This window comes from Ochlerotatus camptorhynchus, unplaced genomic scaffold (assembly GCF_037179485.1).
Source record: "Ochlerotatus camptorhynchus isolate MF236.1 unplaced genomic scaffold, CSIRO-AGI_Acam_v1.1 ptg000022l, whole genome shotgun sequence".
Lineage (NCBI taxonomy): Eukaryota > Metazoa > Arthropoda > Insecta > Diptera > Culicidae > Ochlerotatus > Ochlerotatus camptorhynchus.
In genome coordinates, this window is record NW_027040514.1 from 4,168,919 (window position 1) to 4,179,499 (window position 10,581).

A 10,581-nucleotide genomic window follows, 5' to 3' on the forward strand; every position below is an offset into this window, starting at 1 on the left:
ATATTGGCCACTTCCGGGCAAGTTCCGGGTGCCTCCGGCAAAGTGGCCAGAACCAGACCTGAATAATAACCTATCATGCGACACATCAGATTATATCAAAATTCGATAACCAGATCAATGGTGGAAAAAATTAAGTACCTTGGACCATATTGTCACTTCTGGACAAGTTCCAGGTGCCCGGAAAAGTGACCAGAATCGGACTTGGATAATAACCTATCATGAGGCACATTAAAATACATCAAAATTCGATGAGAAGATCAATGGAATTGAACCCATGGACCATCCGCTTGAGAAGCGAACGTGTAGCCAACCACGCCATGGGACCCCTCAACTTGAGAAAAATCGTAGTCTCGCGACTCTCACGAGTGTGTAGAGACAAAGTTAAGCTTGACTAAAAGTCACGGCTACCGTGAAGGCACCATATTTGACGAGGTTCCTAACTTGACGCACTCGATCAATTTCGACCATTTTCCATTAATATTTTTGAAATATTAACATTGCAAATATGAGTTCCGGTGCTCTAGGGATGATAGTGTAACAATTCAAATGATGGTTGCCGATAAAGCGGCTGCAGGCGAAAATGAAGACGAGAATGCGGAATTCGATGTCATGTCTGATGCTGACATAGTCAATGCTGTTCTTAACCATGATTCACATTTTTATGAAGGAGAAAGCGTGACGAACACCACTCTGGATGAAACTGCAAACATTTCTACAGCAGATGACAACCAAGGTGAGGAGTACGAACCAGTTCCAGATCAATCAGCACTGAACAGTATTGACACTATCATCACATGGGCTGAGGAAAACCAATTGCCGTTGGAACGGCAGTTTTTACTTCGTCAAATCAGGGGAAATATTCTTGATAAAATAGTCAATAAGGATTGATTTATGATCAAATTTGCAATTCTCTTTGTTTTTACTGAATCATTTTATTGATGAACTACTGTTTTTACTGAAATGATGAATAAATGAATTGAACTACAAAATAAGATAAGAAAATTGATATAAATTTTCAGGTATGAAGCCACCAAAAGACCAATTCTCACGAAACCCCTCTTTAACCCTCCGGTACTCGCGCCAACTTTTATAACACGAGTACTCGCGCGTTGTACTTTGTACAACAGTGTTAGTTTTCCATTACCATTTTGCAGCCGAGCTACCAATCGATATGAAACCAACGGGTATTCATTAAAAAACTTGTTTTTAACTAAACAAGCTAAAATTTTATCACAGTTAACCCACAAAAATGCGGATAATAGAGAAAATGTGTATGGAAGCCAGGTAAACGGTGTCCGTACTACGTATTTGACTTAATTGGTTACAACATGAAAAATCTAGAGATCCTGACCAGATAGAAAATTACTGTCCTGGGCAAAGTTGTTCTAGAGATCATAATATTTTCGCTGGTGGAGAGTAGTTCAGAATTTTCTCACTACGTAGCGCTAGAATACATGTGAAATTATCGCATGTGATATATCTCGAGATCATGACCAGATAGAAAATTACTGTCGTCGACAAAGTTGTTCAGAAGGTCAAGGCCTTTTCGTTGGTGGACAGTAGTTCAGCGTTTTTTCACTTCGCGGAACTAGTATACATGTAAAATTCTCGCATATATAAAATATTTCTAGATCCTTACTATATAAAAAGTTACTGTCTTCGGCAAAGTTTTTTAGGAAGTTCAGATCTTTTCGTTGGTGGAGTAGTTCAGAAAATTCTCACTGCGTGGCGCTAGTATATACATGCAATTTTCGCATATACAATAGCTCGAGATCCTGAGCAAATAGAAGTTACTGTCTTCGGCAAACTTGTTTAGAGTGTCAAGTAGTTTTGGCTGGTGGACAGTAGTTCAGAATTTTCTCACTACACGGCGCTAGTATAAACGTGAAATTCTCATATAATATATCTCGAGCTCCTGACCAGATAGAAAGTCACTGTCTTAGGCAAAGCTGTTCAGGAGATCATAGCTTTTTTGCTGATTAACAGTAGTTCAAAATCTTCTCACTAGGTAGTGCTCGTATACATGTTAAGTTCTCGCATGTGGTACAACACTAGATCCTGACGAGATAAAGATTAAATGTCTTTGGCAAAGTTTTTCAGGAAGTCAAGATCTTTTCGTTGGTGGACAGTTGTTCAGAATTTTCTCCCTACTCGGTGCTAGTATACACATGCAACTCTCGCATATACAATAGCTCGAGATCCTGAGCAGATAGAAAGTTACTGTTTTCGGCAAACTTTTTCAGGGGGTCAAGACTTTTTGGCTGGTGGACAGTAGCCTAGAAATTTTTCACCACATGGCGCTAGTAAACGTGTACAATTCTCGCGTATGCTAAACTCGAGATTCTGAACAGGTAGAAAATTACTGTCTTCGAAAAAGTTGTTCATGAGGTCAATGCCTATTGCTTGGTGCACAATAGTTCAGAATTTTCACACTATGTGGCGCTAGTATACACGCGAAATTCTCGCATGTAAAATATCTCGAGATTCTGATCAGATAGATTTCTCTAGTGGACAGTAGTTCAAAATTTTCTCACTACGTAGCGCTAGAATACACGTGAAATTCTCGCATGTGGTTTGTTTCGAGATCCTGACCAGATAGAAAGTTACTGTCTTCGACAAAGTTGTTCAGGAGGTCAAAGCATTTTTGGCTGGTAAACAGTAGTTAAGAATTTTCTCACCACGTGGCATAGATGCACACTTCTCGCATATGCTATATCTCGAGATCCTAATCAGATAGAAAGTTACTGTCTACAACAAAGTTATTCAGGGAGAAAGGCACGTATATACTAGCACCGCATAGTGAGAAAATTCTAAACTATTTTCACCCAACAAAAAGATCTTGACTTCCTGAAAAACTATGCCGAATACATTTACTGTCTACAACAAAGTTATTCAGGGAGAAAGGCACGTATATACTAGCACCGCATAGTGAGAAAATTCTAAACTATTTTCACCCAACAAAAAGATCTTGACTTCCTGAAAAACTATGCCGAATACATTTACTTTCTATCTGGTCAGGATCTAGAGATATTTTATATGCAAGAGTTTCACATCTATAGTAGCGCCGCATAGTGAGAAAACTCCGAACTACTGTCCACCTGCGAAAAAGCCTTGACATCCTGAACAACTATGCCGAAGACAGTACCTTTCTAACTGGTTGGGAACTCGAGATATTTTATATGAGAATTTCACGTGTATACTAGCGTCGCGTAGTGAGCAAATTCTGAACTATTGAGCACCAAGCTTTAGACTTTGATCTCCTGAAACTTTGTGAAAGACAGTAACTTTTTATCTTGTCAAGATCTCGAGATATATCACATGCGAGAATTTCACATGTATACTAGCGCTACGTAGTGAGAAAATTCTGAACTACTGTCCGCCAGTGACAAGGCTATGATCTCCTGAACAACTTTGTCAGAGACAATAACTTTCTATCTTGTCAGAATCTTGATATATTCCATGTTGTAATCAATTAAGTCAAATCCCACGTAGTATGGTCACAGTTTTCGCGGTTTCCATTTACATTTTCCCTATTATCCGCATTTTGTAGGTGTTTATTGTAATCAAAGTTTAGCTTGTTTAGATCAAAACAAGTTTTTTGAGGAATACTCGTTGGTTTCAGATCGATTGGTAACTCAGCAACAAAATGGCAATGGAAAACTCATGTGTGTTGTACAAAGTACAACAGCGGGAGTAACGGAGGGTTAAAGGCCTACATTTTTTTTTACGGATCTTCAAAAATTTTGTTCGGTTGTTATTCCCCGCCCCTCCCCCTGAAACGTGACATAATTAGGGAACGGACCATCATGGGATTCAGTTTTTGTATGTTGTTGTGGCACATGATATGTTTGATTCCTTTCAGGTCAAAGTTAATCCAAAACCCCTTAACGCCGTATTTTATAACAAAGGCACACAAACACTTAAAATAGTCATTTCCCGATCTTGTCAGACTGAGTCGAACGATGTATGTTACTCGTCCTCGGATCGAAAGTCGGTTTTCCAAGCGGTTTATGCAAAATAATTTGCAAGATAGGTAAAAAAAATATGACTCCGGATAATCGAGCCATTTTCTCCGGATAATCGAGCCCCGGATAATCGAGCCTCCGGTTAATCGAGCCTCCGGATAATCGAGTCCGGCCTGTATTCTGTTTGACGATTGTTCTGCAGGTTATTACAAAGAAAGCGGACTAAATTTAATTAATTTCGAAAAAGGGGAAACTATTAACCCTTATCGAACTGAAAAACCAACTGAGCGAGAACACCCTCCTCTTCTGGACCCCATGCGTCCGCCAATAGTGAGACTTACTGAACAGTCCGTAACTGGCGACCAACGCTTCCTGAAGGCGCGTCTAAGGGACCCGAAAATTATGGACATTGTTCGGACCTACCTCTCCTTCCTGCATGACCAGCCATAATCAACATGTATTCGCGGAATCACCAAAACCAGTGCTATTCTAATGCTAGCAGCTGAAGGACTACCAAAAGACAGAAATCTCCTGCACGAAATTTTCCTGGACGTCCATGAAGAACTTGGAATTACTCGAAACGACGCCTTGGCAGACCTGCAATCCTACCGTACATTCCTGTCCAGTGAACGCACGCAACGGCTACAATCTACTAGGGAGGCCGCCCTCAAATTTTACAATCCTGTAAATTTTCAACGCCGCTGACGCACCTTGAGGAAGACTCATTATTTCTATATAACGATGCTCGGCATGAGACTGAGGTAACTAATAATAACAATGACCATACTTTATCAACCGACGTATTTCCAACAATTTCTTCACACAGACAGAATGCGACTGAAATTTTGATTTATTGTCAAAATTTCAATCGCATGAAAAGCCCAGCTAAAATGAAGGAAATTTATCAACATTTATTATGCTCATCCTTTTCGGTCATTCTGGCAACTGAAACAAGCTGGGACGAAAGCGTAAAAAAAGAAGAAATCTTTGGAAATGCCTTTAATGTATTCAGGGACGACAGAAATTTTCATGCAACACAGAAGAAGTCAGGTGGTGGAGTTCTTATAGCTCTTTCGGCCAATTTTAACTCAGAAATTATCTTTACACCAAAATTTACAGAATTTGAGCATATTTGGGTGAAATCACACATAGCCGGTTAAACGCACGTGTTCGCCTCAGTGTATTTTCCACCAGACCATGCTCATAAAAGCACTTATGAAGCCTTCTTCCAAAGTGCTGAACAAATTCTATCTGACCTTCCTCCTGAGGTTAAAGTTCACATCTATGGAGACTTTAATCAACGCCATGCTGACTTCATTCTGGACTCTGAAAATGAATGTATCTTACTCCCAGTCGTTGGGGATAATGAAACATTGCAGTTCATTTTTGACAAAACTGCTAATTTAGGACTGAACCAAATTAACCACATCAAAAACCAACAAAATTGCTATTTGGACTTTTTACTAACGAATATTTATGAAGATTTCTGTGTGACCGAATCATTAAATCCACTGTGGAAAAATGAAGCGTTTCACACAGCAATCGAATATTCTTTATTTATGCATGAAAACCAAAGAACCAACGACTGCGAATACGAAGAAGTCTTTGAATACAAATTAGCAGACTACGAAAAAATAAAATTTAAATTAAACAGTGTCAATTGGCAATTAATTTTAAGGAATGTAGGAAATGTCGAAATTGGTATAGACGTGTTCTACAAAATTTTAACAGAAATAGTTTCGGAAGAAATACCTTTGAAGAAAAAAAGACGTAACAGAAACACACAAAATCCAGTCTGGTTTAACAGACAAATAAAAAACTTGAAAAATCGGAAGCAAAAAGCACATAAAATTCATAAAAAACACAATAGTAGTAATAATTTATTAATTTTTTTGGATCTATGCGATCAACTGAATTTAGCTATCAGTACTGCATTTGAAGAATATAATGCAAAAACTGAACGTGAAATAAAGTCGTGTCCGAAGAACTTCTTTAATTACGTAAAAACGAAAATAAAATCTGACAATTTTCCTTCAATAATGCATCTAGACGAAAATGTCGGTGATAGTTCGGAAAAAAACTGTAATCTATTCGCAAAATTTTTTCAAGAAATTTATACGACATTTTCTGAAGAAGATTGTGACTGCGATTATTTTGCATTTTATCCAGAATTTTCAAGGGACATTGGCCTCAATCAACTTCAAGTGCAGGACATTTTGCAGGCTTTAAAAAATTTAGATGCCTCAAAAGGTCCTGGACCTGACGGAATTCCTCCAGTATTTATTAAATGTCTAGCAATGGAACTCACTGCTCCATTGTTTTGGCTTTTTAATATGTCCCTGGAATCCGGAACCTTCCCTAAAATTTGGAAAAGCTCATTTCTAGTACCTATCTTTAAATCTGGTCGAAAATCTGACGTACGTAATTATCGTGGTATAGCCATTATCTCTTGCATTCCTAAGCTTTTCGAGTCAATTATCAACGAAAAATTATTTCTCCAAATCAAAAATAGAATTACTGACATGCAACACGGCTTTTTCAAGGGTCGTTCGACCTCGACCAACTTACTTGAATTTATAGACTATTCATTGAATGCAATGGATAATGGAAACCACGTAGAAGCTCTCTATACAGACTTTAGCAAGGCATTTGACCGCATTGACATACCAATGTTACTCTTTAAACTGCAAAAAATTGGAATTAAGTCAGGGCTCCTGAAATGGATTGAATCATATTTAACTAACCGCCAACAAATAATTAAATTCAACGGAAAGAAATTGAGCCCAATTCAAGTCACTTCAGGCGTCCCCCAAGGCTCTCATTTGGGACCTCTTCTTTTTATTCTATACGTAAACGACATATCTTACATTCTCAAAAAACTTAAATTGCTTATTTATGCCGACGACATGAAGCTCTTTTTGGAAATAAGAAATGAAGAAGACATCAATATATTCCGGAATGAAATACACATATTCTACATATGGTGCAAAAAAAAGTCTACTAGAATTGAATGTAAAAAAATGTAACTTAATATCATTTAGTAGAAAAAGAACAACTTCAAACATTTCAATTGCATTAGGAAATCAAACTGTAGACAAATGTGAAAGAGTTAGGGATGTAGGAATTATCTTAGACTCTAAGCTAACTTTCATAGACCATTACAATACAATTATTCACAGGGCAAATAACATGCTAGGCTTTATCAAGCGCTTTTGCTATAACTTTCAGGACCCTTACACAATTAAAACACTATATATTACCTATGTGAGGTCAATACTGGAATATTGCAGCATTGTATGGTCTCCATTTTCAATCACGCACGAAGAAAGATTAGAATCAGTACAAAAACAATTTCTATTATACGCTCTTCGTAAATTAGGTTGGACTTCATTTCCTCTTCCATCATATGAAGCACGCTGCATGCTTATAAACATACAAACATTAAAAGAGCGTCGTGAATATGCAATGGTTTCATTTGTAAATGATATCGTTTCGCAGTGAATTGACTCAACAGAACTTTTATCAAAATTAAATTTCAACTCCGAAATCGAAATTTATTTGCCATAAAACATCATCGCACAAATTATGCAAAATATGGGCATGATGGCCTCTTACAATAAACACTGCGAAACCATTGACTTTACAATGTCTCGGCATAAACTAAAGCAATATTTTTATTCCATAAGAAATCACAACTCATAAAAGAAAAGACAAGAAAGCTGACACTACTTTTTTTATATAAATATATATTTAAGAAAACAAAACTGTATTAGTTGTACTAGTCTACGTTGGTTGACGAAATAAATAAATAAAATAAAATAAAATCAATATCCAAACAGCCCAACATGCTTTTCTTCAGCAAGGAATCCCTCAACTATTGATTTGGTCTTAACTGATTCATGTCAACTTTGTAGCCCCATGCTGACAACGGTTACCCATGCTGACTTCGGTTCTGATCACCTTCCAGTAACTTATGAAATATTCCATGAAATAATTTCTAACCGCAACAGCTCTACTTCCAATTACCATAGAGCTGATTGGGAGCAATATCGAACATTTATGGAATACCCAAGAAACAATTGCATACCTAATTAACATTTCTTGAGCTGTTTTATTTAGTTGCTTACTGAATAGTTGCTGCTTTATCTTGGTATGCAGCTGCTACACACACATTCTTCACACAATTCTGGAGAATTTATTCAGTTTGTGGTCTATTAGTAATTGAAATCATATGTTTAAGTTGCTACTATGTCGCTTTCAATTACGCTGATTTAAGACTACGGATAAGTTCTTTGAACATTTTATACGTGTGATATAGTTTTGAGAGTAGTTTCTAGCAGCTTTGATAATTCGTATTTACTTACATCACTTTGTTGTAGAAAAACAACTATATCATGTCAACGAGTCTTATACAATTATGTTTTGTTGTCATTGAAACTTTGCATCAAATATTATAAGGCTATGGCAAAATTTTATCTCCTCTAATCGTTGTTGTAACATTCAATTGGTTCTAAAGATCTTTTAATAAATCAACCTACAGATACTGTTAAAGTTAAGGCAACACGATTATGAAGAAACTTTTAATTTTGAAGTTGATACATAATTTACAATCATGTTTGCTAGTGAATGTGTATTCTGAAAATTTAAATGATAATTACATTTTATTATAAAGGGATTGTATGGGATTTGAACTCACCTCCGTTGATCTATAGTCGCTGGCATACCATCTGAGCTATCCTGGATGATAACATAAGATGTAACTAATCGCACATAAAAGCTACGGGAGATTATACTGAAGAGTTGTTGTGCTAATTTACTGTTCCACATGATACCGCCTATAGGCTATATAGACAGCAGATTTGTAATGTGTTGATCAATATAGTTGAATAAAGCATTACCTTCCATTATATTTCAACGACTGCTCATCATACAATCGGTTGCCTACTGAACAAGTGATTACTTCCACAGTATATTAGTTTATCAAACATTTTCCAAATTTCTGCCTGCACTGTTGCAAGCTTTGACGTTTACGATTAACAACGGACCTGAACTGATGTGCCATTTTTGTATCTCTGTCAGTCGTTGCAACGTGAGTGACGATCAAACTCTCTGTTTATTACCAGTTTTGTCTACAAAATGGATCAAAACAAAAAAAAAAAAAAAAAAGCACCCGGCTGTTTCTTGCGTACCACCATGACATCTCGTACGGCGGCGAAAGAACATTAATTGAGAGCCGGCACAATGCTCGCTACAGAAGCGTGAAAGCCTAGAGCAAGATCCATAAAAAGCCTACAGAATATTTGCTGAATAATTATTGTTTGAAGGACAACCGAGAAAAAGTTGTGGGTGGATGACACCACCCACCGCGCTCTTCGGGGAATTCCGTAGAACCCCGTTAGTTTGAATAGCTAAAACTGCAATTAAACAGTGCTCGTGGAGAATTTGTTTAACTGGTACCCCTACACTGGTGCGTAACACCATTCGGCACCTATGCAGGGGTACTAGTTAAACAAATTCTCCACGAGCACAGTTTAATTGCAATTTTAGCTATTCAAACCAGGCCAGTGACAAGGCCTATACCAACAGCAGCGTTTGACAGTAGGCAGCATGTCCCGGGCTCAAATCATTTATTTTGCTGTGCTGGGCCCGCTGTCATGGTATAACTGGGCTGATTCAAACTAACGGGGTTCTACCATAGAGGTTTTTTTATTTACAGATCTCTTATATGAAAAAGGTTATTGGTTACGTTGGCGATAACTGCAACGGGTTGAACATCTCCTACACGTTGGTGGACCATTTTTTTGAACGTAATGTCATGATGAAATGTTCATGGAGTGGCGCTAGTCGCAGTACGACCATCAAATTGGCTATCAAGAATTGTACCAACATTCTGGATACTTTTTTTGCAATCGTCCATAGTGTAAATACCACGTTCTCCAAACAGCTGCTTGAGCATTTTTTCAAGCAAGTGGCACGAAATTCTAAAAAAAGGAGTGAAGCTAAGGGATTGCGTCAACCTAGCATTCATCGTAGAGCGAAGAGGTCAAATAACAAACTTGTTAAAGGTAATTCTGATAGCATTTTTGTTCTGCTGTTGATTCTTTATTGATTATTTTTCGAACTTTTAGCGGCTGATGCTTCGACCCGAAATTCAAACAAAACCAGGAAAGAATGGATTTCCACATCGGACGATGACTCACAATAAAGCAAATCATCTTCTAGTGATGATACAGATAACGAGATGTTAGTAAGCAAAGTGGAGGAATGTGAGCTTCATATTGATTCGACCTAATAATCAATAATTTGAATCGAGTGGTTCTAATCGATAAATAACTATTGTTGATGCACTTTAAAATGATGTGCAGTTTAAAATGAAGATTTAGTTTTAGTGTATTTAAGGTTAATGGTTAATGATTTCTACACGCTGTAAGTTACGCTAATGCAGTTTTTATTTTATACAAGTGGTTCAAGCACAGATTTGCAAGAAACAAAAAAGCTACCACGAATTTTTAACCATGACTAACAGAACTAATACATTATTTAAAATGTAATGGTAAACAAATAAAATCAATAAACATTTTTATGATTACTGAAACTTTCATGTAAGACCATTCTG

At 37.1% G+C, this 10,581-nt stretch overlaps 1 pseudogene; it reads left to right on the forward strand.

Annotated features, from left to right (window-relative positions):
• Positions 1-721: 721 nt before the first annotated feature.
• LOC135704491 (uncharacterized) lies at positions 722-10,257 on the forward strand (annotated as a pseudogene).
• The last annotated feature ends 324 nt before the right edge of the window (positions 10,258-10,581 follow it).